We start from the raw sequence: 27,779 nt of genomic DNA, 5'->3' as shown, positions 1-27,779 counted from the left end.
TCTTTATCCTTAGGAAAGATAGTAGCATATGAATTTGTAATTTAAGCTCATGGTATCACTCAGTATGCCTCTGTCTTGTTCTGGAGGGATTTACTCAAGGGGTAAAAGTGTAATTTGGCACCTGTGTCAATTCAGCCCTTGGGTGGCTTCTAAAAGGGATCGGCTCCCCTTGTGAAAATCCAAAATTTTTAAGGCTGACATTTTCAAATGAGCCTAAGGGAGTTAGATACCCAGTTCTTATTGAAATTTAATGTAAGTTGGGCACCTAACTCTCTTAGGTTCCTTTGAAGTTTCAAGCTTAAATCTTTTCTAAGGTGAGATTATAAAGTGAATCCACAACAGTATATGCATATGGAGGCATCCATGGTTGCATGGAGGAGTTTGTTTATGGCCAGACCAACTGCTCTTTTTGAAACATTTTTGTTAGCTACCATTGTGATGAAATAATAGATTTTGGGACAAAAATGTGGGGCTGGAGACAGGATGGCATTTCCAACAATAAAAGAATGAGACTATGTGTGTGCACCTAAAGGGAGGCTTTGCACCTCAGAAACTTGGGTGCGTATTTAGGAGATTCATAGATTCCAAGACCTTTGCTTGTGGGATGGAAAGGATTTCAGAGAGGATAGCTTGGACATTCTTCTATTGTAGCACGTTTCTGAGTTCCCTGAAGTTATCTACTATCTGTGAGATATCCCATGATGCAGTGTCATTAGTGTCAATGTGAACCATCACCAGTGGATCATTTCCTATTAATGTCAAAAGGGCTGGTAACATCTGCATGGAGGAAGACAATCCCAAGCACTGGGTCATATGAGGATTTATCTGCATGACAGTCTAGTTTTTAGAAACAAACATGGATTTAAGCAGGATCTGCATTTGTCAGTTGATGGGGCCTTTGAACCTGTAAGGAAAAAGACCATGTTCATCCTTCTGTGACCTCAAAGTCTGTTCTTTTGTCCTCATGGGTCAAGTGGAATTCATACTGTCGCAGTGTGGTCTTTCCATGTTCAGTTTAGCTATGCTGAATTGTATTGACGAAAAATGCAACCTGTTCTTTCATTCATGAGTATTGTCTTCATTTGTAGAAGTTCTAGTTACCTTGGAGTTTCACAAGAATGTGATTTAGCTTCCCTTCAGACATCAGTCAGAATTTTTTTTTTAGCAACTGAGGGAATATCCAAGAATAACCAGGGCTCTTACAAGGTTAACATGAGCTAGTATTGCTTGGAGGTAGACACACAATATTCTGAGCTACAGGTGTGACTAATTCTCCATTTTAATATCACAGACTCCTAGTTGTAGCCTCAGTTTAAGGATGCAAGGCATCAATAAGTTATTAATGTTTACAAACATTTAAAGCATGTCCTTAAAAACAAAGACCCAGATTATCCTGTGCCTACATATACCTAATCTGGGTATATATATATATGGAAATCTCTGAGGATTTCCTTATGGAGATTCCCCTGCAGCATGCCAGAGGGGTGGGAGGTTGGTTCCCTGAGGTGAAGGATACCCACAAAACCTGGCAGGTCCTGGGGCATTTGTGAGAGACCCTGTCATGTTCCCATGCTCAGGAACCCCTCTGGTCATAGTTACCCCTGGATATCTTGGAGTAGAGCCATGGAAAAGCTTTAACTTTTCTAGGCAAGTTTCTGTTCTTGATCCTAGGGGGCCCCAATTCCAACCCCTCCTCTTGCTCAGACAATGCTCTGCAAGGTTCGTGGGGACAGTGCTATGGAGGCATTGCTGCAAAGACTTGGTGTGGGGATGCTATTGACACAGAAAAAAAAGTTACAAAGAAAAATACATGCTCCTGCAAACACACACGTACAGTATTTACCCAGTCTATTAGTGTATCAGCTCCACCAATGGTAGCAATAGTAGGGAAGCTAGTGTAGAGGTGGCTTTAAATACCACCTGCATTTTAAGCATCATGTTGTCTTACACTGTTCAGAACACTACATGGTGCTTAATATGCTGCCGACATCTTGTCTACTCTTCTGTCTCATTGGATTGTATTTTCAGAAGTGCTCAGCATTAGCCTAACTTTGCTCTCAATGAAGTCAGTTTGCTATCAACGCTGAGCACTTTTGAAAATCCCCACCTGTTGTCACTGGAGAATCTGAATTGGTGGTCACACTGATGGGAAATATTAACAATGATATCTTAGTGTAGACAAAACTACAGTGAGTGATTTCATTTAGAAACAATCCCTTTATTGCCAACAATTAGCAGTATGATATTTTCACAATGACCGTTGCTTAAGTTTTAATGTTTTCACTGTATGCAAAATAAACAACCCCCGGCCCGCTCATAGTTGATTATTAAAAACCTAAGCCTTCTCTTAGAGCTCCCCGTTCAGATCTATCATAAAGAAAAATAACATTACATCTGTTGGCTACTCTCACCTGGTTCTTTTACACAATACATGTGTTCTGCAGGATATTAAAAAATCTATGATGCACATGTGAGTCGTAATAGGAAAAGCAATTACATCTTTATCTTTATTCAGAGCATATACGATACTGGGCTGTTCAGACAAGAATATGACATTTTCAGGCAGACAGCATTATTCTACACACTATGCAGTTTAGGATTTTTAATAAGAGCTTTCTCATGGAAACTTTTCTAAAATATTTTTACATCTGTTCAGCTAGGCACTCATGTGTGAAGGTACAACACAGGTGAGAGCCATATGCTCCTCTCCATGGGGAAAAGAAGCAGTGTCCCCACAGTCTCAGAGACTTTCTTTGGCTATTGCTCCATTGCATTGGTCTCTCTTGAAGATAAAGCCACTAGTAGAGCAGAGCAGCTAGAGATGAATCTGGTAGCTCTTCTAGGGGTAACCTCTTCTCAGATTCTCCTAGATCTTGATCCATCTGTGCTCCAGCACCCAATCCCTCTGCAGCACCAATCATGTTTTTTCCCTTTGCCTTGCTGCTACTGGCTACAGCCCTATCAAATCATCCAGATCCCATCCACTATTTGAAAGAGCCATGAATAGGGGAGTTTTTAGTGAAATAGTAATGTGAATATGTTTTGCATGGTAACTTATGCTACCCTGAAGGGAACCTCTTACATGTAGTTGCTTTTCTCAAATGCTTTCCCATACCCAGCCTTTGGCCCTGTAGCATCCAGAGACAGCTTATAATGTTTGAAAGAAGCTGTTGCATAGTTATTTCCCTTCTCCCAGGTTCCCTTAGCTACCAGCTGAGAGATTGGAACATCTGTCCTGTAAGTGAAGAGTCCTGCTACAACAATGGGGGACGGTGTGGGGGGGAAGGAAAAAGTCTATGATTACTAATTGACAATAACCTATTTTAGGTGTAGAAGTTTTAACCACACCAAATCACCACTATAGGATGTCCAAATAGCCAGGAAAAGAAAGGGAGCAGCTCCCACTCTTGCTAAGAAAACCACTTTCAAGCATTTTCATAGAAATGAAAAGAAACTTCAACATGACACACCTCCTCCTTCCTGGTGGTCCCAAAAATCTTCCCTGAGAATGTGCTCAATTACTTTGTGTGTTAGTCCTCTACAATATTGCATGTATTGAACAGTTTAGGATTCAGGTACTAGACTGCTGGGTTTCCTGCCATTTCTCAAATCTCCAGTGAGAGTCTTGTTTGAGCATTATCTGGCTTAACATATTTACTGGGGATGATGTGGTAATAAAGTTCCAGAGGAAATCCATATACGATAAAATATTCATGAATGAGGACTTTAGGTTTTGAAATCTCCTAGGTAGAGGTAGTAGCTTCGCAATGTGATTTGCTTCATGGGATCGTACTGCCTTGATGCTTTATTTGTGGAGTACAGTACGCGGCGCTGGGTATGGTGTATTCTCAAATACTGATATGATTTTATACACAGGAACATAACACTTGACATTCCATTAGCTAAAAAATATTTTATGTGAGAGAGATGGATAAAGAGAGAGGGAAAAAAATAATAATCCCCTCCTTGTTCACTTACAGGCTTTATTGATGGGCTGAGACCTAGCTATATACTCTGTAGACCACAGTTTCAGATTGCTTCATTTCCCTGCTGAATTTCACCCCAGCGGAACACTAGGAGAAAACTCTTTTATGATATCTACAGGAGAAGATGGTTTTTATCTTAATATCACACTCACTTCTCTTTACTATTTTAAACCACTGTGTCATAATATTTGATAACTTACCCCTTTTACCTGTCTCTCTCCCTCAAAAAAAAATCATCCTACCTGCTTTTGTTGGATCCCTTCACAACTGGACATTTTATCATTTTCTTCAAGTTTGCGCTGTGGCCCTTAAAGTTGTCCATCATTGCAGCATTTTTCTTTTCACCAGGAGAGGTGAGTAAATGGTCTTCTCTAAGGCTAGGCCCCATTAGCAAGGGGAATCTGAGAGTGGCATATCCAGTATCATGACCCTCAAACCAGGATATAAAACATGCTTCCATGGCATGGCTGGCCTTTGTTGGCCTGGAGATTGGTAGTTCTAAAGGCTTCCAGGTACTGGAGTAATGCACAGCATGTCCTATTGGTTGACCTAATACAGTAAAGTAATTCCACTAAATGTGGTATGTGTGGAGCCCATAGTGACACAGTTAAGACTGCTTACACGTTTCCTTCTAAAGGACCTGTTTCACTCTTTTACGGGCTAACATTTTCCAACTCTGGTCTCTGCTTAAGAGTTAGTTTATTTTTGTAAAGTTTTCACAAAAATGGTTCAGCTGTTTTTGAATGTGAAGAAAGTTGGGAGGAAAGTTTAGTCATTATAATGAAAAAATAGTGAATTTTATACCTGTTTGGTTTGGGACAAAAACCTGAAATTTGGCAAGGAATTAGTCCCTCAGTTGGAAATGTCTATTTCAGTCATCTGGTGAAAATCCATTTTGATTTGGCCAAGTAATTATGGTTTACAAATAGATTTCTAGCTCCCAAAGTAATTGTCTATTTATTTGTCACAGTCTACCAATGTCCTACTTCCACTACTCAGACATATGTAAGTAATTTCAGTGAAATTTTTGATCTCAGAAGGCGATGTAGTTAAATAAGGATTTTCTGGACTGAACTATTCTTCTCTCCTTCATAGTTTGCTTTTAATATGTAGAGAAGATGGAATAGAGAAAGAGACGACAGAGGGTCATTGGAAATACACACGAAACTTATCCACAATCGAATGCCAACAAAATATTTACATATGATTAAGTGTTGACTGTACAAATTATAACAACAGTTATTCATGTAGTTCTAAGATGTCAAAACAGAGTGGGAGTAAGCCTCAAGTCTCATTTGAAACCTCCGCATTTTCTAGAAACTACATAAGGCATTTTGAAATGGTCTATTGTAGAGCTAAGATATCACAGCCGAACAGTCCAATATGGATGCAGGAGTTTTATATATATTTGGATCAATGCAGGTTAAGCTGTCAAAGACTGTTTTTGAACTATATCATTAGTTACTGTACCAAGTATTATTGAATGTTGGCTAAAATTACTGTTAGATGTCGAATTAGTAGCACAAGCTAAAGTTGTTTGTTCATCATGCAGACATTAGTGGCTTGGTCAGATCATCTTTTGTTAAAAAAAATATATATGAAGAGCTGCTTGCTTTTAAAATAGCTTTGGGAAGAAGCTTACAAAGATTGCTTGGGAAGCAACAGAATTCTCAGAATACATTTCAGGATGTTGATAAAACTTGTAGGCAAATGGATCTTAGTTAATCATTAAGGCAAATAGGGTATTTTGCAGATGGATAAATGAAACTCCTTGTTCCCAGCGGTTTTGGGTGCTATTAGGGTAAAAGAGGGGAGAAACAGCCCAACCTCTGCTGGGCTTGATCAGCCAAGAATTTGCCTTTAAAGTACAATTACAGAAAGAAGCCCAAGTGCTAAGGTCAGGAAGTATAAGAGGCATCACTGTCCAGTTGATGTGTAGTTGTAGCGTATGTTTAAGAACATGTAAATCACAAATTAAATCTTAGAATGAGGTCTCTTTGTTTTCCCAGAAAGACATCTTTTTGGTCTGTTTATCCGAGATAGACATAATTTTTTAATAACTATAAAGCTGGTGGTTATTAGTCTGTTCTTTATTATTTAATATTTAGTAGCTTTTCAGGGCAACTCCAGTCATTTCTGTATCCTTGTTCCTTGTTCTCAGAGTTGGTAACAGAAGATTCATTTGTATCTTCCTTCTGTGTGGGTTTGTCAGGGTGAAAGGACCCAAAAAGCCAGTGCTTCCCCTATGCTGAGGGTGGCCATGCTGCTCAACTTGCCAACCCTCAAATGTGTGGAACACAGTATGTGACATGCACCAAAAAGGAGGGACACAAAAATATTCATGCAAGAAACTTAAAATGCTGTGGGATTCCTTCCTTTAGTATGGATAACATTTTTTTTGGTAATAGTTTCATGGCTTTGCATTTTAAATAACTCTTAGTAATAAAAGCTAATGAAAGGGGACACTGAATTTGGGACCAAAACAGGTGATACGTCTTGAAATGTGGGAGAGTTCAGAGGTATGTGGGTGAGCACAGTCACCATCTCATCAAGCTCCTGGTGCCATTGCAAATGGAGCTTTGAGGATGCCCTGGCACCAGCCAGCAACCACTGGGGATGGCACAATAAGTGTCTGCTTTCTGTACTTAAAGGAATTGCCTGAAAATGTTGGCTTGAGGTGTATTAACCTTGGGACCTCTGTCAACTTTGTAAATTCTACACAGGAGGAAGTCCTTGATCTAAGCCATACCAGAACATATAAAATTGTTTCTATCAGTTTTGTAAATTAATCTTGGGAAGCACAATGTGATTGTGACCTGTTATTAGTTAAATCTCCCCTTCATGTGTTTGATAGCTGCAGTAAATTGGTGCACCATGCTTTTTTTTTATGTGCTCGCATATAATTAAGTCTTATGACAAAAGAATGCTGCTCACCCCTTTATAATTTAAGGGTCCAGTTGCACGACCCTTCTTTACACAGATGAGTACTTTGATGTCAGTGGGTGCGCTTACCTGTGTAGGAGCTTGCCAGCGTGAGGAAGGGATGTTCTACTGAGCATGTGGTGGATTTTTGGAAAAACTGTAAAAGGAGTGAGAGCTTCATTAGGGGAATCTCCTTTCTCTCTCTCTTTCTTGCTCAACCTCTCTCATGTTCGTGAGAAAACAAAATTCTACAAAGTGCTCATTTCACTGCTGTGGTGCTCAGTGGATGCTTACTGGCTTCTCTAAGTGAGATCACAGATGTTTACGCGTCCTGCCTTAAGCATGTTTGCTATAACATAAAAAAGATCACATTTTGAATGGGGGTAGGACCACCTTCTGAATGTTCTTATTTCTCTGACTCCTGCACTTAGTACAGCCTAAATTTCCTGCTAGCTATGTAGTATGAATTAAGGTGATTATGTTTAGGTTAACTCCTCTCTCTGAGCTTAATGTGGTAAGCACATTCAGGCAGGCTCATGATGATGAAAAGTGAGTATTCTGGATAAATGACAGCAAACTCAAAGCTTTGCGGTGACAGTTCACACCGACAAAATAACTTTTCCATATAAAATTGCCTTATGAGAATAATTTAATTTAGCATTTCTGAATTTTTTATTTCATAATGAGAAACTTATATAAATTGTAATTCCCTGTAGCCCTTTTAACTGTATTTATTGAAGGATGGCAGCAGTTGTCAACATTCAAACAGTTCTATTCTTCAGCAAAATATAATATTTATATTTCTGTAGTAGTAGTAAAAAAGCTTTATATAGAAAAGAGATGACTTAAATCGGTTCTACGATTGAAAACTCTGATATATGAAAATGGATTAAAATATCTATGTCATAGAATACTTACTTGTCTCAGTGTAGATGCCCCATTGCATTAATTGGGAGTTTTGCATGCACGTTGAAAGGAGAAAGAGAACCTTCTTACCCCACCAAAAATGTTCATATTGTAACGTATAAAAGCTACCCCAGGCAAAAAGTCTAGATTGTAATTGCAGCAGCACTAGTGTCAATCCAACCTGATAAAGGTGTGTCGGGTTTACATTAGTGTAAATGAGATCAGAATGTGTCCCAAAATATTTCTGTTGACTGGAGTACCTTCAGCTCAAGTCTAATCAATAGGTAAAGGATTATGAAAATTAGAGACAACCTCATAATCAACCCTTAGAAAGATCTTTCTTTGTGCAGCTGTCAGGAAACTTAAATGGGAGGAATAATCTATTAATCATGACAGCTGAGATTAAAAAATAGAAACTAGAAATTTGGAAAATGGAGATTTTAAAAGAAATCCTCCACACTAGAAATAGTAGCATGTGAAAATGGTCTTAGTGTATAAAGAATAACTATGGGTCTGATGGCGTAAATAAGAATCATGCCCTATGGGTCTGATCCAAAGCCCATTGAAGTCAGGGTCTTTCCATTGACTTCACTGACCTTTTGATCAAACCCTGGATTTTTTTATAGATTAAATAGCTTTTACTATTTATTTTTAATGTTCTTTTTCAGTTACCAAGACTGGTATACAGGACTAACTCTGGTGGAGACATTGGCAGATTTTTAGTTGTGAAGTCACGGTTGTTGCAGTTGCTCTTTACTTAGTGTTCCTGTAAAGATACAGGAATACTCAAAAAGGAGAACATCAGAAAACTAAGATGCAAATTTTGGAAGGCTCTACACTTAAACCTCACATAGTGTATAGTATGTAAGCCAGAGGTGGGCAGACTATGGCCCGTGGGCCAGATCTGGCCCATCAGGACTTTGGATCTGGCCTGTGGGATTGCCACCCCCATGGCACCACAGGCCCCATGCAGTTGCTGGAAGCAGCTGTGGCCCCTGGGGGAGGGGAGGCAGAAGGCTCCATGCGCTGCCTTCGCCTGCAGGCACCGCTCCTCCACAGCTCCCATTGGCCGGGAATGGGGGACTGCGGCCAATGGGAGCTTCGGAGGAGGTATCCGCAGGTGAGGGTAGCACGCGGAGCCCTCTGCTCCCCCTACCCCAGGGGCCGCAGGAACGTGGTGCCAGCCACTTCTGGGAGCACCGCAGGGCCAGGGCAGGCAGGGAGCCTGTCTTAGCCTCGCTGCGCACTGCTTCCACCCCAGAGCTGCTCCAGGTAAGTGGTGCTGGGCCAGGTTGGAGCCTGCACCCTGAACTCCTCCTGCACCCCACACCACAACCCCTGCCCTGAGCCCCCTGCCATACCCTGCACCCCTCCTGCACCTCAACCCTGTCCTGAGCCCCCTAACCTCCTGCCTTGAGCCCCCTGCTGCACCCTGCACCCCAACCCCCTGCCCTGAACTCCCTTGTATACCCCATACCCTTCCTGTGCCCCAAGCCCTTGCCCTGATCCCCTTCATGCACACCACACCCCGTCCCACACCTTGCAGTCCCTCCCGCACCCCAAACTCCTGCCCCAGCCCTACATTCATGGCCCCTCATGTGGCCCTTGGCCCAAAAAGTTTGTCCACCCCTGGTGTAAGCAAAGCAGAGTTCGTATGTTAGACAGCCTTCTCCACATGTGCATCAGTAGATGGCACAAAATTCACAGGAAGGTGGATTGTATTTCAGAATATGGCCCTACTTCCTAGATCTGACACCTGGTCTGCATCCCACTGGGAGGAAAACCTCTAGAAATTACATCTATGAACTGAACAATACTCTAAAAGAGAACATTTATTACACGGAGGACTGGGTAATACTATCTCTCAGACTTCCTGCTGCCACTCTATTTACTCTAGTCTGTTGGTGCTAAGTAGTGATCACTTGAGGCAATACATTATGACTTGAAAGGAACAATTTATTTTACAATTAGGTTAGCAAATATGGGCAATGGCTTACCTCCCTGTTGATAATTGCAAATCATTCATATTATATGTTTTTAAAAATGATAACTGCTACAGTGTTTTGCAAAACAAATGTTCTCAGAAAGATGGAAGATCTTTAAGGCCAAGTAAGAGAACATGTGTAGTTATTAGCAACAAAAATGTTTAACCCTGAAGCAATATTTCTGTGAAAAATAAATTAAATTAAGGTCAATCAGAGCAAACCACTGCTAAACATGGTTAGTATAAAAGAGAGAATATCTTCAAGGGAAAAACTAATAGAAATGATTTTTTATTTCTAATTAATTGAAGATGCAGGCTCTGATGCAAGATTGTTTTATACACTATTTATTGTATTGTGTGGGATTTTCCCCAGTTCAGAGTACAATATTAGTAAGTTTTAAATACACTTTTTCATTTTTAAATTAAGGTGGCTACATGGTCTAATTTCCACAAAATGTTTTTTTTTTCTCAATACAAATAATTGGGCTAAAGTAACTTGTAAAAAAGGACAATATTTAGATTACCTACTATACCCCTTTATGAAGGTTCATAAAATCATTTCTGAAGTAATCAAAGGCAACTAATTATTCAGTACAATATATGCACCCATAATAACAGAGAGATAAAAGATGACTATTGTATCTGACTGGCAGAAGGGTTACATCAATACATGTCCTTTATTTTTCAGAGATGGCAGCAACAAGGTTCAGTATCTAGGGGTTCCTTTTCAACAACACAACACAAAACTGGCTCGAGCCCCCACGCAGTGACCTGGGACAATTACACGCCACCCTCTGGGCACCTCTAAGAGGCAATACTTCCCTTTCACAGTGTGAGTGTAGCAAAAAATTTTAATAAAAGAAGGGAAGTAACTCAGCATTAATTTAGGGAAACTCCGCAACAAAGGTTCATAGATGTAAACCATGAGCAAAAGACCCATCCTCAAGTAAGTTGGGCAGTGTTCTTTTCCCCTCAGGTTCTTAAGTCCAGCAACTCAAAAGTCCCTTTAATGTGCCTGTCCCTTCTCTGGAAGGGAGGGCGGCAAGGAGGCACCTTATATCCTCCTCTGCTTGGGTACTTGCTTGCTGTCTTGCCAGCCAATTGCTGCACCTCTCTGCGGGGCTCTACTCTGGTCCCCTCTGCCAGCCGCCCTGCTGGCCACTTGCCACACCTTTCCTCATGCCTCTTCACTAGCTGTGCCTCTCCAGGCTTGCCAGGATGTCTTCCGGGCACACCACTTAACACATTTCTCAGGGATTTCAGCTGTTGGTGGGGGAGCCTCAGTACTGGTGCACACTGGGCAGTATCTTGCATGAGAGGCCTTGTCCCAGAGAAGGTCTAATTCTTAGGCCTAGATATCAGTGATTTCAACTCTGCAGCATGTAAGAAGACTCTCAATTGAGTCCAAATTAGCTCTTTTATTATACCATGGAGAGAGGAAGGGTCACATGGTGTCTAGGACCCTTAAACAGGGCCCACACCCCCATGTAGAAGTGCCTGTCCCTACCCTCTCTCAACTCATTGAGCTTTGGAACCCACGTCCCCTGCCTAGTGAGTGCTGTTCAGTTGAGGGTGAGTCCCTCCATTGGGGTATGCCAGGTACAGTTCTGCTGCCCTCAATTGACACAACAAGGATAACAAAGCTTCATCACACCTACCCCAATAACAAGGAGACTGGGGATCTAACACCAGCCACAAGTGATCATTTGGGCAAGCAATCCCACCATGCTGAGCTTCTAGGTAGGGTGGGTGTGCCCATGCAAATGAGATCAGCTCCTGAAGTCCTTTTCCACAGCTCACCCTAGATGTCAGGGAAGAGCTCATTCAGACTATGCTTACATTGAAAAACAATTACAAATGAGGATACCTAAATGGAGCTGACTTAGTTTGTTGTTAATAAGCAGATTTCATGTCAATTTTATCTTATTCATCAGTCAGAACAACCCAGTAGCTATCATACTGTATATATCAGGAAACAGAGCAATACTTGAAATATTTCAAATCCTTTAACAGAAATAAATGCTATATTGCATCCAACTTTTAAAGTTCATTTTTTGTTTTCTCTGTTTCTTTTTCAAAGTTAACACCTCTTGATGTCCTTTTGATTTAGCCTTAAAATTATTAGCAATACATGAAAGATTGTTGTACATTAGGTGAAGGGATTTTAGAGCACACATTTAGGATCATGTCGTGTGGCAAAATTTGATGTTGTAATAATTAATCAAAATGTTGGTTTGCACTAAAATTGACATAAACATGTGGGGATTAGAAAACCAAATCCACTGTGCATGTGTCATTTGTGTGTACAATTACAGTGCTTGTGCATGCAAGTTGGGTAATTGTTTATGAAAATGACCAGAAGTCATTTGCATGTACAACTGCTCAGTCTGTATGTACAGTCACAATAAATAGTGTGCCATGTCTATTGGCACAGTAACTTGTTTGAGATGAGGCCCATTATTTTTTGCATTGGTTAGTATTTGGAAGCGTCTGTTTCTTATAATACCTTGGACAAAAAATCAGGAGGAGCAAAAGTCAGTTCAGACATCATTGACCTTTGTCTGTATTTGAATAACAATCTGATTCTTCACAAATTAATATACAACATCTCAGGTGTTGGAGATGTGTATATTCATCTTATGCATGTAGTATGGGGTAGGTCCTGTCTGGAGATCATTATATCCTCACAAATGGATAGACTCTCTTTTCTAGGAAAAGGGGAAAATGTATCAGGAAAGTACCACTCCTAAATAGTATCCTGATTTCAGTCAGAAGTTAGGGGTTAAAAAAAGGCAGAAGAAGAAGAAAGGGGAAAAAAATCTACTATGAATGGGAAAAAAAACAAGTTGACAGTTAAGGTATCCCACGGTGAATTTGTCACTGTTCCATTTCATGATGTGAGTTGCTGATATTGCAGCTTTGTGGCATTTCCCATCAAATATGACAGGCTTTATAGCAGTTCTAAATTGGAGCATGGAGGAATGTACAAGTTGTTAGAAAGAGAGCAAGGTAGGCAATTGCTGTAAATCTTATTGTCAGTTTTTGTCTCAATGAAGTCTAAATACTACAGTATTGTCTATTTTATTGACACAAGTGCAAAAACAAGCTAAACAAAAAACATCTTTTCACTTTTTCCTTGCTACAGAAATACTATCCGTGTTAATTCTGCTTACTTAGTCTCACATCCAGACTTTGGAACAATGCCACTTTTCAGCTGCATGATTATTGTCTAGAGATTAGACCTCAGGATGAAAGTGAAATGCACTGAAGTTTAGCTCTGGCTTCACTGATATCTGCCCACAAAGGCTGAGAGTCCTTTGATCATTCCTCCTGCAGTAATTTTAGAAACCCCTTCTGAGGACGAAAACTCTCAGCAGGAAGAGAGATCTTCCTCACTACCTACATAACAGTTTAACCCGTAGGGTGGACTAGATAAGAACTATATATTCACTGTTTAGATGCGCTAAATACTTAATTTAGTTGTGGACTATCACATGACAGTATTACAGTTTGCACATCTTTGCAGGCTTTGAATATATTTTCAATGAAATAGAAAGGATGGGGAATGAGGTGAGGATGTAGGGATATACAAGATGTACTACAACAGGCCCAACAACTAGATATGAAAGACTAGACTGTTAAACAATACTGTACATTAAAAACAAATGACTAGAAATGTACATCTGATAACAACATAGAACTCATTAACCATATAATTCCAATAACATGTACCTGAATATCTGCCCAAAATACTTTTCTTTCCCTCCAAGGTTCATTTGTCTCTCTGTATGTGCTAATTCACTCACTGAGTTTTGCATTCCACAATGTTCAGTTTACACACTGATTTCCAGTCCCTGAAAATGGTTCTTTTGGTGACTGCAGTCTTGAAGGATGATTTATGCCAAGTGTCTTCTGTGGTATCCCATAAGAAACACCTTTCATTTGATGCCCTGGATAAATAGCTGACATACCTTAATGCCGATTTTGATGTTTTAAAAGTAAAATGCCACCTTTTGAGGTGTGATTTGTGATTTGCGTTGTTCACAGCCATTAGAACAGTGGGTCTCAAAATTTTGTACTGGTGATCCCTTTCAAATAACAAGCCTCTGAGTGCGACCTCTCTTATAAATTAAAAACATTTTTAAAAGATATTTAACACCATTATAAATACTGGATGCAAAGCAGTGTTTGGGGTGGAGGCTGACAGCTCATGACCCCCCATGTAATAGCCTCATGACCCCTGAGGGTCTTGACCCCCAGTTTGAGAACCCCTGCATTAGAATGACTGTTATTGGATAGGCCGCTGCTTCCATTTTGTTTACCACATTTAAGCTGATTAACCGTTTACTTAGGAGGATGTGGTGAGAACCTTTGGGGCTTTATAGCTTTTCTGTTGCCTGACGTTTAATTTGGGAAAGAGTTCATGTACCCGTAGGCCGAATGGACATATAAAAAAGTAGCCTGCTGAGGCTTTTTACACACACTTTGTGGTAGACAACATGCCAGCAGAGAATCACATGAACTTTGTATGTAGTGGCACATATATTGTTTATAGACAATTTAAAAATACCAAAATCCAGTAAATCTTATACTTCCAGTGTACAGCCAATGTACTGGATATACCAACTGAAATACACACAGACATTTGGATTGGAATTCAGAATAAAATTCACAGTGGGATTACTGATAAATCCCAAAAAGCAGAATACGTTTTGAAAGGTCTTTCCCCAGAAGGACAAAACCAGAAAATACAGGATACTCTACATTATGAGTATCATCATCATTTGCTGTTTCTATTACCATAGTACTCAGGTGCCTGGATCCGATCCTGTTCTGCTAGATGTAGTCTCTACCATGAAGAGCTTAGACATTCACAGATCTTTATGTCAGGATATGACATGAAGTGACATGTTGCCTGCATATGCTGGTAGCTTATGTACAGTATTTATGCACTATATACTTCATTTTGCCCACTTGTATTTCTATATGGGTGGGTTCAATTCATTAATAGGTAATACATCATTTACAGTCAACTGTGTATGTGAGTCCCCTAGAGTTTACTCTCAGGAAGCACAGAACACATCAAAAATAAGTCAATTGGACAGTTTTGCTATTCATCTTTCCCTATGTGCCTCCAACTGAACAGAAATGATGACTCGTCCACAAAATAAAATGTCAGTCTTTATTTATGTTAGTCTCAGAGGCATGAAGTCATCTTTTTTTTCCCCTTCTTGGTAGGGTTTCACCTGCACCATAATTTTTCAGAAATGTGTGTCTGTGAGTCATTTGGGGTGGCACACAGGAGGAAACAGAGACTGACTCTCCCTACTTTCTGAGTTCCTGCTTTGGGGTATGAGAGCTCGCCTACCCCATACCCCCAGCTTTGTCAGATTGAAGAAGGAGAGTCTAAATGTGGATGCCTGTGGGCCTACCACAGCAAACAAAACAAAATAAGATTGGAGAGCTTTTTTATGAAACTTAAAGTGACATGATGGGAGAAACTGGTTATTTCTGTGCTGGATTAATTTATAGGGTTCAGACCAAGCTGTATTACCAGATCTACAGCATGCAGAAGGATTTCATTATTAGTTTGACCTTTTTTGACACCAGACCGGGTTACTTTGAAGATTATCTCTATCATTAACTCCATGTGTATTATGAATGCTGCCTTTGTCGTTTCTAAAGAAAGAAAGACGGGAGCTTGCTCCAGAAAAATTGTGCGGTCTGCCTGCTTAGTCTGATAAATTTTTCTGAGGCTTCTTGGTGTCAAACAAGAATTTGTGCATATGTGTATATATCTCGGTATAAAAACTGCTACAAGCAGATGCAATGATAGAAATGCACTCACTTATATCAAATATGAATTTGGCACAATGAATTTAATATTTCAGTAGAGGAGAAGGTATACCATAAAAGACAGCAACAAGATTATTCATTATGTAATCTGCAAAGGGGTTATGTAATCTGCAAAGTTTCAACTTGCTTTGGGGAAAACTAATAGGATTTGTTGGCATTCAGATAGGGCTAGTCCCCTGAGCAGGGCAAGGGGAACTTGTAGATTCTAGTGAACATTTCCCATGCCAGTCATCGTTCTCTGAATGGTAGTTTTTGTTGTTGTTTTCCCAAGTCCTGGACAATTACTGCCCTGCACTTGGCCAGACTTTTGAAAATACCATGTGTGCACACTTTTTTCTTTAATTCTCAACATGCTAGATTTTTATGCCCCTTATCTGAGGAATTCATTGCCCTCCTAGGTAAGATCTGAGGACTATCTAGCAGATTTTTAGAATTATATAGCAAACTTATGGTACCACTTTAATTGCACTTTTATCTAGTTTCATGTGCTTTATTTGCTTTGGCATTTTATATTGTATATTGTAAAGTGCTGCAAGGTGCCTTGCATTAATGGCTTTATATAAAATAAAGTGACTGATGCATTGACACATATTCTTTCTAATCACCAAAGACTGTTTTGGGCAAACTGAAATGTCAGGCCACCTTCACCTATGGCCTACAGTAAAATAATAAAAATAAATCACAGTGAACAACTGGAAAAGATATATTAGAGTAATTTCTTGGTTGCAAACCACATAGAGAGGAGAGGGCTCCTGCAACTGTAATGTTGTCGTCTTCTAAAATACTCACCTAGGGCATCTGTCTCCCAGAATGACATGTCTGGCAGGGAACTAAAGATCATTAACCAGGAAAGGTTAAGACTAGAAGGTTGTAACTACAGTACTTTCACAACCAGTCTCTGCTCATTGAATTTTATTGCATTCAGAGAAATGGGGCCAAATATGGTTTGAGTTGACAGCAGTGGAAAGGAATATAAGGATTACAACAGGAATCCTTATAAAAGTCTAAGAGTAACGCTATGCATATGAGACTTTTTTGAGCTTTCTTGATCTTCATATTCATCTAAAAGGAGTGTGCAAGTTGCACACAATGTTCTTCTTCTTTAAAGGACTTCCAACCACGGCCATCAGTGGTTCTGATTGTCCTCTCACATTATCAGAGTCCATGGCACGAGATCAGACTTGGGCCCAGCGAGCCCAAGCTGTAGGGGGACTATATGTGACGAAAAGAACAATGACGTCACTTAATGACAGCTAATTTGTCAGGATACTTTGTGGCCGTGCTGATATGATTATGACCATTAGAGGGAACAATGGATCAGATCCTTAGCTGGTGTAAATTGGCACAGCTCTATTAAGGGAAGTGGAGCTTTGCTGATTTACACCTGCTGAGAATCTGGTCCCACATCTTGGTAATTTTCTCTGTTTTTTCTGCCCGTTAGAAAAGTTTGTAGTAGGCTCTGCTCCTACTGAACAATTGATATTTTATAATAATATGGCATAATATTATGGGGCTATTCCACTTGTTTAAATAAATTCAGATAGTTATTAAATAACCATTTACTAACCTGAAAGTCTCTTGGGGGAATATCACTTTGGGGTGGGGAAGGGGAGGGATTAATAGTCAGCTGACAGCTTGTTGTTTCTGATGTTTGACTAACACTCTCCTTATCAGAGCAGTCTGCCAGCAAAATGTCATTTTAAAATGTGTTTCCAAGACCATGAGCCAGGGAAAACCCCACGGTCTCACATTAGCACATCAGTACATTCACTGGTCATGCCATGGAAATACCTAAATTGGTAGGAAGTGGCGGCTGCTGAGGAGAAAGAGCCCTCCTGGAGGAGGGTGAATTTCCTCTAGCTTCTTAATGCAGAGTGTCTGAAGGTCAGATTAAATTTGTATCTCACTACAAGCATATTAAACCAGTGCTCCAAGATTTTCACCACTTGACTGTCGATTTTCAGGTGAAGTTAAAGGAATCAGTTTTGACTTTTAAAGCCCTAAATGGCCTATGACATACCCAGCTGAGAGAGCGAGCCTCGCTCTCCATGCCATATGGCCACAGTAGAGATCAGCAGAGGCACTTGAACTAGAGCCCTGTTGGTACAAATGAGAGAGAGTCTTCCCTATGAGGGTTCTTTGGCTTTGGTTTCACTACTCCCTTTGGTCTGAAATAGCTTAAATCTGATGACCTTCAGGGAACATTGCAAAGCTCATCTGTTTTTCCCAAACATTTTAAATTGGGATGAGATGGGGGGGGGGGGATTTATGGGAGAAGAACTCTTTAAGGGGAAGGGATTTTGAGTTTTTGCCTAGGACACTGCTGATGGACTTAAACTGTACATCAGCAGTGAGGATGTATTTCTAAGTTATGTCAGGGGCAGCTAGAGTGTGTGGTTAGACACTCTTTTTAGCATTTATATACATCTAAACTAATACAATAGATTAGACAAAGCCCTTGGGTACAGTAAAAATGAAACGAAGATTTTCTATTGAATTTGTACAATTAAGATAATTGTTCTTGATTTTCTATTTTTTTATTTTAAAGAAAAATAAGCATTCATTCAAAACACAGTTATTAAAAATCCTAAATACTATCATTACAGAATCTCTTTGCATAGCCTCAGAGTAATACATTGGAGAGAGAACCCCAGTAAATGCTTTAATAACTGGCTGCCATTTGCTGAACAATAGTCATCAAAAATATCAGCTACTGATATATAAGGAACCATTAGTTTTGTAACACCAAAAAAATTTAAAATTTGCCTAAAATTAAACAGTGTTATTAATTTTCATCTGAAAGACAGTATTCAAGATATTTGATTAAGAAATTTTCAATCTTGAATAGAATTTCCTTGTACTTCTAAAAGTGTTTCTATTATGTGGGGATAAAGTTTCAGTTTCCTTACAAATCATCTGAGCTGCCAATACATACCCCGTCCAAAATATGTTTCAATTAAAATGACAACTTTACTTCCCTTTCATGTTGCATTACATTTTAGTGTAGGTTGATGTAAGGCATGTTTAAAACACTGGAAAAGTTGTATTATTCAAAGCATCTTTTTAAAAAATTCCTACACAGAGAATCATGACTTCTTATTTTTGGTTTGTTAGCCAGCCATATGTTAGCCACTTCATAAAAGCAAGTGAAGTCTTCGTATTTATACTGCATTTCTCATTGCCCGTGCTAATTAAAGTTATTTTTAACAGCGTATTTGCAAATATGTTGTAATATCCTAGTGTGGACATGGCAGGTTTTAGCCTTGACACCATTATAAGGCTGAGGTAAATGCTAATGAGAAGCCCAAGGTTTGCCTCTCAGCTAACCCATATTAGAACCACAATTGCCTTGTCTTCACTAGGATTTTGCCTCATGTTAATTACCACATGTAAGGTGATTTTTGTACCATGGATTAGTTACTTTCCTAGTGGGGACTCACCCCTGATGAAACCAAATGACCTGTGTGGAGGGTGGGGAGTGGCAAGTCTCACTAATGCAGTGCACCTTGTCATGAATTTTTAAAATAATCTTTTGTACATCTCCAGTTTCATAATATCACCTGGCACAAGGCTCCTGACACCAGGGATGAGGAAAAACATGTTTTCATTACCTAATGTGCCTTTTTGGTAATCTGGAGATATTCAGAACAATGTTTTGTTTTTAATATTGTTAATATTTTATGAAATGCCACATCATGTCAATTTAATTTTTTTTGGCTCCCTCATCTCTGAGGTCATGGTAGTATTTATTTTAATAGGGTACAACAGAACATAACTTGAAGTAACAGTACACAACATACATTTATATAGAGCTTTATTTCTAAATATCAGATATTCCAGCCCATAATATCTTAAAAAATGAATGCATCAATTCATTTTGAATTCCCAATGGACAGTACATAGTGATTGACTCTATGCATTTCTATCCAAACATCACCTACTAGGATTCAGTTTTTTCTTTCTGGGTTTTGCCTTCAAAAAAATAGCCTGTCCCTTACATAGTCAATCAATGCTGTGTACTGTAATTGTGTTAAGACAGCATTGCTGAAATCTGTTTAAGCCATCTGTCCATCCATCCAGAAACAAAAAGCAAGAACTGAAAAGCAAGAATGACTGTCAAAGTCTAAATACTTTATCACAAATCCTTATAATATATGGGATATGATCCAAACACACTAGCCGCCATTAAAAAATCAGTATTTGAAAACAGTTACCAGGCAACATTATCTGAAATAATATAGTTATTTTCTATTGCAGCTATGGGGAAATGCTTAGATATCACTTATATCTTAGTTATCACTGTATATGGTATTATTTTATAAGATTGTTAAAGAGATTTTGTTTTGAGGTTTGTAGATTTCAGATGGGTAGTACTTTCTTTAAGATACAGTATTCTATAGAATTCTATCAGAATCGTGTAAGATCCATGTTTAGGGCTACTGAGTGTCTTCAACATGGGATGCACATATCACAGCAGGACATGGAAAAGCTAAAGCCTCATCAGTTCATCAAATTGCTGTCCCTTGCCATCCAGTATCATATCTGATTATGCTCTCATTTACAGAATACTTATTCTACACTGGTGAAATTCCAGTGACTTCAGTGGAGTGATTCCTGAGGTAAACTAGTATTGGGTTGGGCATTTGTCTGGTTCTCAAAAAATGAGTTAATTGACCAGTCAAATAATGTCAAAAACAGTCAAGAATTTTAAAGCACTAATTTATTAGAACAGTAACAAAGAAGAGTAACACTTTTTGGTGTCCATTAGGCTTAGCCTTAGATCAGCGGTCCCCAACCTTTTCTGGGTGGCGGGCACTGGACAACAAGCCACCGAGGACCGTGGCCGGCGGACAAGCCGAAAATCAGTGGCATTTCAGTGGCAACACCTCTTGGGATGCCACTTTTTGGCGGCATTTCGGCAGATGCTTCTCCGCTGGCCAGTAGATGGGTGCACATAGACGCCTCGGTGGGCGCCATGGCGCCCGTGGGCATTGCGTTGGGGACCACTGCCTTAGATAGAGACTTATGCCTAAGTACAGAAAATAATTTTTTAATTGCATTATTTTGACTCACAAAATGCAAAACACAATGAAATGAAGTTCTAAAAAATGAAAAAATGGCAATCAGAAATAGGCTGCCACTTAAATCAGAGCATTCTTGCTGGAATATTTGACAATATTTGACTGTTGTCAACTAAACGGCAGTCAATTACACCAGTTTAGGCATGGCAAGCCAGTAAATTGACCAGTCAGTTAAGGTCTCAGATAGCTCTTTCTCATCCAGGTGTCTATCTTGGCCAAGGCTTGGGAAAGGAAGGAAACTGCACTGCTCCAAACTGATTAAAAAAATAAAATGATGTAGAACTAAGTATCAGCAACAAACTGTTGGGAATACAGCCCAAAATCATGCCGTCTCTCTTGGTAGCTTCATGTAACATTTTAACAAAATGGGCCAAATAAGGTTTTATAGGATATGCACTAAGGTTGGATAAAAATTAAAGAGGCTGTAAAGATGGATAGGAATTAAAGATGCATGAATATTTTCAGAAAAAAAACATTTGTTTTATGTGTTCAACTTCTCTTTCTGCTTGGAGATTGAACAGATTACAATTTCCCAGATATACTCATTTTTAAAGTCTACTCTAGTATCTTGTAAATTTTTTGGTCTATGGGTTCAGCCTTGTCGCTTAGCTGTGACTGGATTCCTGTACAAATACTGAATTTTGCTTTGAAATTCACTTTTCATGAACAGATATTATGGTGAGGAGTGTTGTAAAAACACCTCAGTAGATAGATTTCAGAGACTCTGGATAGATCTAATAATTCAGTAGGGACACCTGAACTTCATCCATCATTGGGGAATCATAAATCGTACCCAGATCTAAGACCAGATTGATAGGATCCAGGGTTCCAGCAGAATGCAGATGAACCTGGAGTGTTTCATAGTCGGTCAGGTCTGGAATAAGGTTTCTGCTGTCACATTCTAGTCTTTCCTTGCAGCTTCAGTTTTCCTAGGTCCTAGTGTGCATACTAAAGCAGCCCATGATTTTGGTGCTGAGGAAAGGAAAGTTCTAAAGGTAACTGTTTGCCATGTCCTTATCTCTCTATCTTCACCAGCCTGTGGAGCTGGCTGGATTTGTTGTGGAGCACAAGCTGCACTCCATGAAATGGTGCCATTGCTTGTGAACTCCCTCTGCGGCTCTGGGTAGTATTGTGCCTTTCTTTGATCATCCTAGTGCTCCTATTTGAATTGGGTTGGTGTAGCCTTGCAATGTCCCAAATACAGTATGGCTGCTGCAAGTCACAGTAGAGCCCTTATGTATATGCCCTAGATACTGTAGGACTTACATTTTTATAGGGAGATAGCATAGCAAGTTGCTTGATAAGGAAGCTGTGCGTTATGCCACCTGCTAGAAAACTTTTGAAATATAAAGTGAGTGTCTTGTTAGCATTCAAAACATGATTGAAATTATTTTTCTGAATACTATGGAAGTAGCAGATATTAAAACAAACACAAAACTCCAAAGTTTTGGAATTTAAAATGTGTAAGAGGGATAGGGAGCTAAACCTTTTTATTACAGTAAGTTCAGCCTGCACTTATTTCTAATAACGGAACAATGACATGGATGCCAAGTAAATGTTCCAAGTAGTATCACATTTTCTTATAGCTGCTGCTGATGGTAGGGCCTTGTCAGGTTTGTGATTGCTGATCTAAACTACAAAGAAAGGGTGAAACATGTCAGTTTATAGCTTTGCAGAATTAATCTGTCATCTAGGACTTTTTAATGGCTTAGAGCATACCCATTTCCAAATGGTTTGTTTTTAAATATTCACTCCTAAAGAGAGAGAGAGAGAGAGACATGTTACCTGCTTTGATATCTCTGTTGGTTTCACTGTAGGGAAAAAAAATCACATACAAGTAACTAAAGCGTTTAAACTGCCTTAGGGTCCTAAACCTCATGCTCAGTGAAGCTTCACTGTGACTAGAGGTGTGAGTGCATTTCAGCTTGTCAAAACTCAGGATGCTAATGATACACTACACAGGATCTAGACTAAATGGGAGATCATTTAATTCCTCACCAGAATAATTTTCAGCTCAAGTTTCTTACGATGTATTGGTATAGATATATTTGCAAGTGACAGTTGAATGAGAATTTTGGTCAGAGATAAAAACAAGAAGACTCTTCTTCTATTGTGTATAGTGCCTCTGTTCCTCCAGAGATGATAATGGAAATATTTCTGACAAGAGGAGTCATATATTATTGATCAACATTTTAATTTTTTTATTATTCCAGCAGGTCACTGTGATCTTTTTTCCTCTTCTTGCTCATAAAGCAGGAGGTTGTAGAGACATCACTGCTGAAGTTTTAGAGCCTTTATGTTTTGCAAACACTGGAATTATTTGCTGGTTAAATAATTTAATGAGTCCTTGGTGTGCCATACTTCCTGGCCATCAAATATTTAAGAAACCCAATTTTTAAGTATTTGTGTTTTTTGTGTTTTTGGAGTGTATGCATTCATTGTCCTTGAGTATTTGTTACAATTTGGTTCTGTTGTTGGGTACTTAATAAGACCCCTTCTTCCAAATCTAGAAACCTCTTCCACAATAATACTGCCATCTGCCTGACATCTCTAACTTGATCACATTAGCTGCACCCCATCCATATGAAGTTTTGTTTCAGCAAGATGCTTTATGGTCATGTCTGTAACTTTAAGTGCATCATAATCCTGTTGAAGTCAATGGGATTCCTCAGAGCTGCTCTGACATCTTAATCAAGTAGTCTTCAGGACCAGCCTATAGATCTCCTCTTTTTTGTTTTAATGTCAGACATCCTCTGGACTATAGTATTCCCTTTTTATTTTATTTTTAAACTACCGTATGGTTCAATGATATGGTTAGAAATCTATGTAAGATCAGCATCCCAATGGTATTTACCATATCTAAAGAATTGTTACTGGAATAGCAGTTGGGATCTCATTTACATAGGCCAGAATATTTGGGATGTCAGTGACATACTGTAATAGTTGAGGTTTTCATTAGGATAAAAAATGTTTTTAGAGCTGGGCTGAATTAGTGATACAAATGTCTCTCATTCGTCATCAGCTGTGCCTAGAATACCCAGTAATAAACTAGTCATCTGCCCACAGAGAGCTGCTATGTATTTAAGATCATCAGGACTCTGGATGTAAATCAGGAAAGAAACTGAGCACCATGTTATTACATACACGTTTTGACCAGTTACTTTTTAAAATAAACCTCTCATTTCATTTTCATTCTTACTGTGTGCGATGCTAGTACTGTAATATGTTTCTCAGTTTTATTCAGCAAATTGCAGGAAAACAGTAAACTCGAGCAACACGATGTATTACATAAATTCTTTACAAGATGTCTTTCATATTGGTCAGTTTTTACCAGCTTCCCATCATAACTGTAGACCTGTAAAAAAAAAATCAGTTTTGTTTTAAAAAACAATATTGCTGCAAAGAGCCTTGGTGAGAAGGTGGCATCTCCCAGCCCCCGAACACTCAGCATGCTGTTGCTTTAAAACTCTTCCCCTGCCTTCTCTTATTAGCAAGTTTACTAAAATAAGCAAGAAACTCCAGCACAAGCATTCTGCTAGGATTCCTCTGACAAGCACTGCTCAGCCATAGAGTCTTTTGAGTGGAAAGGGCACTCTTGCCTCCTTTCATAGCAAAGGTGGGTTAATGAACAGCCTCTGCCAGAGGGAGTCAGCAAAGCTCCATCATGTGCCAATGTGGTAGGTCAGTTGAAGAATCTAGCCACACTTGGACGAAAAATTACAGGATGTTGTTATTGGACCGAAATTAAGATCTATTCCATCCAAACCTCTTGGTTAATTTAGACTTGAGTTGGCTCAAAGTGCATTTCTAAGTAGTAAAGAAATCACAGCTGAGGCAATATTCACACTCAGGGTAGTATCTTCAAGTAGTATCCCACTGCCAGAGTACTCAACCACACCCACACACTAGTGGCTCTCTCGAACACGCTCACGCTCAATTCAGCAATATTGCCATCCTCAATGCACACATCAGAGAACTGAAAATCACACTGCCATGCTGCAGCTTCCCCTCTCTGATTCTCAGAGTTTCACTCATGACATAGTAGTCACCTTGCAGTCTGAAAAGCTTTGAGTGTCAGGCACAGAGAGACAGTTTACACTCCCAGCAGAGAAAACTTTAAGCATTAAATGGAGCAGCTATGATGGCTTCACTGGCTTCCCTGTTTCCCTGGCCTGCACTGTGCTTGAGACTCAGCCTGCTTCCTCTGGCTAGCCACTGCTCCATCCAGTTTACTCCTTGTAAGTTAGAACTGCTTACATTTGATACATATACATTTTCTTTTTCTCTGCACAACTAACATGCATGTTCTAGTAGTTAGAAGAAGACTGGATTGGGTGACGGAAGATGCAGTAGTGATCGGGGGGAGGGGAACCGAAGCCATAGGAATACTGGGGCATTAGAAGAGAATGTAAGGGGGATGAGGAGTTCCCAAGGTCTACAGGAGAGCCAGGAGACTTGCAGGAGGGGAAGGAAGTAAGTTCTTCTCCTGCAGACTTCCCAGGGCTCAAAAAAGTCATCAATGGCATTCTCCTCCAAATTTCAAGGCATCAAACAATTTGTCAACCTAAACCTTTGGCTAGCAAGTATATTTGTCATACAACTCATCTGTCTTCAAATGACAAAGTTGGAGCCTGTTTGTCTTCCAGTATCCAGTTCTTCATGCTCTATATTTTGGGGGATAGCTGCATTAATTGCATTAATAGGCATAGGGTCATTGTGTGGGGTTTTTTTTTTTTGGTAATATGATCATTTTGGCTTGTCTTCCTTCCTTTTAACTCAGCGTGTGATAGGACATCGAGGAATACATTGCCCCATGTACTACCAGTGCTCCTCTGTGTGCATTTCGTCTGAGCTGACTGTTCCATTCTGAAGCACTGTGGGATAGCTCTCTACATTTCCCCAAAATGCACTGATACAAACAGTTAGGGAGCATGGTAATTTGGGCTTGCAGACCCAGCTGTGATGGCAGAAGAACTGTTGTGTAGACACAAATTGAACTGTTACTTGGAACTGGTTACAGGGACTGTACTTCTACCTGGATAAAAAATTCTGGTTGTAGTTTAGTGATGAAAAGGTCCTTAAAGTTCTGACACAGTCATTCAAAGAGGTACAAAAAATTCCCAATGTGCACTTGCAAGTCAGGTATTTGCATGTTCACACATCTCTGTGCACATAAATATCCAAACTGCACATGCACTGGGCATATACAAAAGTACGTGCCCACTTTTGAAAATATTGGAATGGGCTTTTAAGGGGAATGCCTGCAGGACTGGCAACAGCTCAGATTGCAGAATGCAAATATTCCACTTATCCATGGGCCTTTGACTAATGTCAGAGGTAATTACTTCATGCAGGATTCTCTTGGCCCAGCTGTAATTTTTTATGTGCTTTGCCTCTACTAGTTAAAAGATTTTCTTAAATCAGTGGCAGTGAATGTGAATAAACTTTCCTATAGACAACCAATCTGTTGTGTGTAGATTGAATTTGATGTGCTGGGGTGATCATTTAGTGAAAATCAACAAGAGTCAGGAACAGTGGCTCCATGTCAGCATAGCAAATCGCTGCTTAAAAACAGGAGCCTTAATCTTGTACATTTAATTTTGTGGGAAAATTGCAACTGCCAGCTTCTCAATTTGATTGGTTCCAAGAGCAACTCGACCTAAGAAATTGGAAATGCCAGAAGGCATCAGTCCTGTAAATATATTAGTGTACCATCCGGAGTTTAGTGACCTTGGACACTTTGCTTGGCCTCAGTATCTCATTGTTGAAATTAATTCCACTACTAATACTCTCTAGAGCTCATACCAAAGACTAACCAGAACTCCATCTCTCCTTGGTATTATTCAAGGAATAGGTGACATGATTTGTTAATGTATAAAATGTGCATGCTAATAATTTGTTATGGCTCTTACACAAAAGGATCAAGTTAATAAATATGGATTGTTTTAACCTACTATATGGTGCAGAATAGGGAAAAGAAGCTCTTAGCTTTTTATGACAGCCTTGGAGAAGCATAATTAATGTTATAGATGTCTGCCTTTGGGATATTACTGATTACGTTTTTATTAAATCTAGCTAGTTGTACATTATCAAGTTTTAGAGGAACAATTTCTAGATTTAAATTACTGTACCACTGATTTTAGGGCCAAATCCTTTTTAATGTACGCAAGAATTCCCATTGATATACAGTCTGCTATAAAAGTGCATTGGAGTCTAAAAGACTTCCATTGACTTCAGTGGGGTATAGATCAGGTCCTTTATGGGACATAGGTAAAATGAGCAGTATCAGGCCTTTAGGACTCAATCCATAGTGTCCATTGACTTGATAGGAGTTAAAGGCACTTGGACCCTCACAATATCAGACCCATAGGCCATGATCCTACAAACACATAATCACAGATTTAATTTTATGCATGCGAATAGTCTTGTTAGGGTCATTGGGGCTACTCGTGTTCATAACAGTAAGCATGTGTGTGTTTGCAGGATTGGTGCCTTAGCTTGTAAACAATTGAAATTTTAATGCAAGCTGCCCTGATATTAACACAGGATGGTAGTAATTAGCAATGTTTTAGAAATTCTATGTAGACACAGGAAGATCAAACCTTATGGTGTAAAGAGTGGGAAAAAATAATAGAGGAGACTTTTCAAGCACTTCAGGATAAGAAAAGCAAACCTCCATTTTATACAATATATAGGGCCCAACCAAATTCACTGTCTGTTTTGATCAATTTCACAATCATAGGAATTAGAAAATAATAAATTTCATGATTTCGGCTATTTAAATCTGAAATTTCACCATGTTGTAATTGTAGGGGGTCCTGATCCAAAAAGGAGTTTGGAGGCGGGAATCACAAGGTTATCGTAGGGAGGCTGCGGTACTGCTATCCTTCTGCATTGCTGCTGGCAGTGGTGCTGCCTTCAGAGCTGGGCAGTTGGAGAGCAGCGGCTGCTGGCCAGGAGAGCTGCCATCAGCAGCAGCATAGTGGCTTAGTGTGGTATTGCCACCCTTACTTCTGCCCTGCTGCCTGCAGAGTGGGTCTCAGT

The sequence above is a fragment of the Gopherus flavomarginatus genome, chromosome 14 (assembly GCF_025201925.1).
Source record: "Gopherus flavomarginatus isolate rGopFla2 chromosome 14, rGopFla2.mat.asm, whole genome shotgun sequence".
Classification (NCBI taxonomy): domain Eukaryota; kingdom Metazoa; phylum Chordata; order Testudines; family Testudinidae; genus Gopherus; species Gopherus flavomarginatus.
This window is presented reverse-complemented; position numbering follows the sequence as displayed.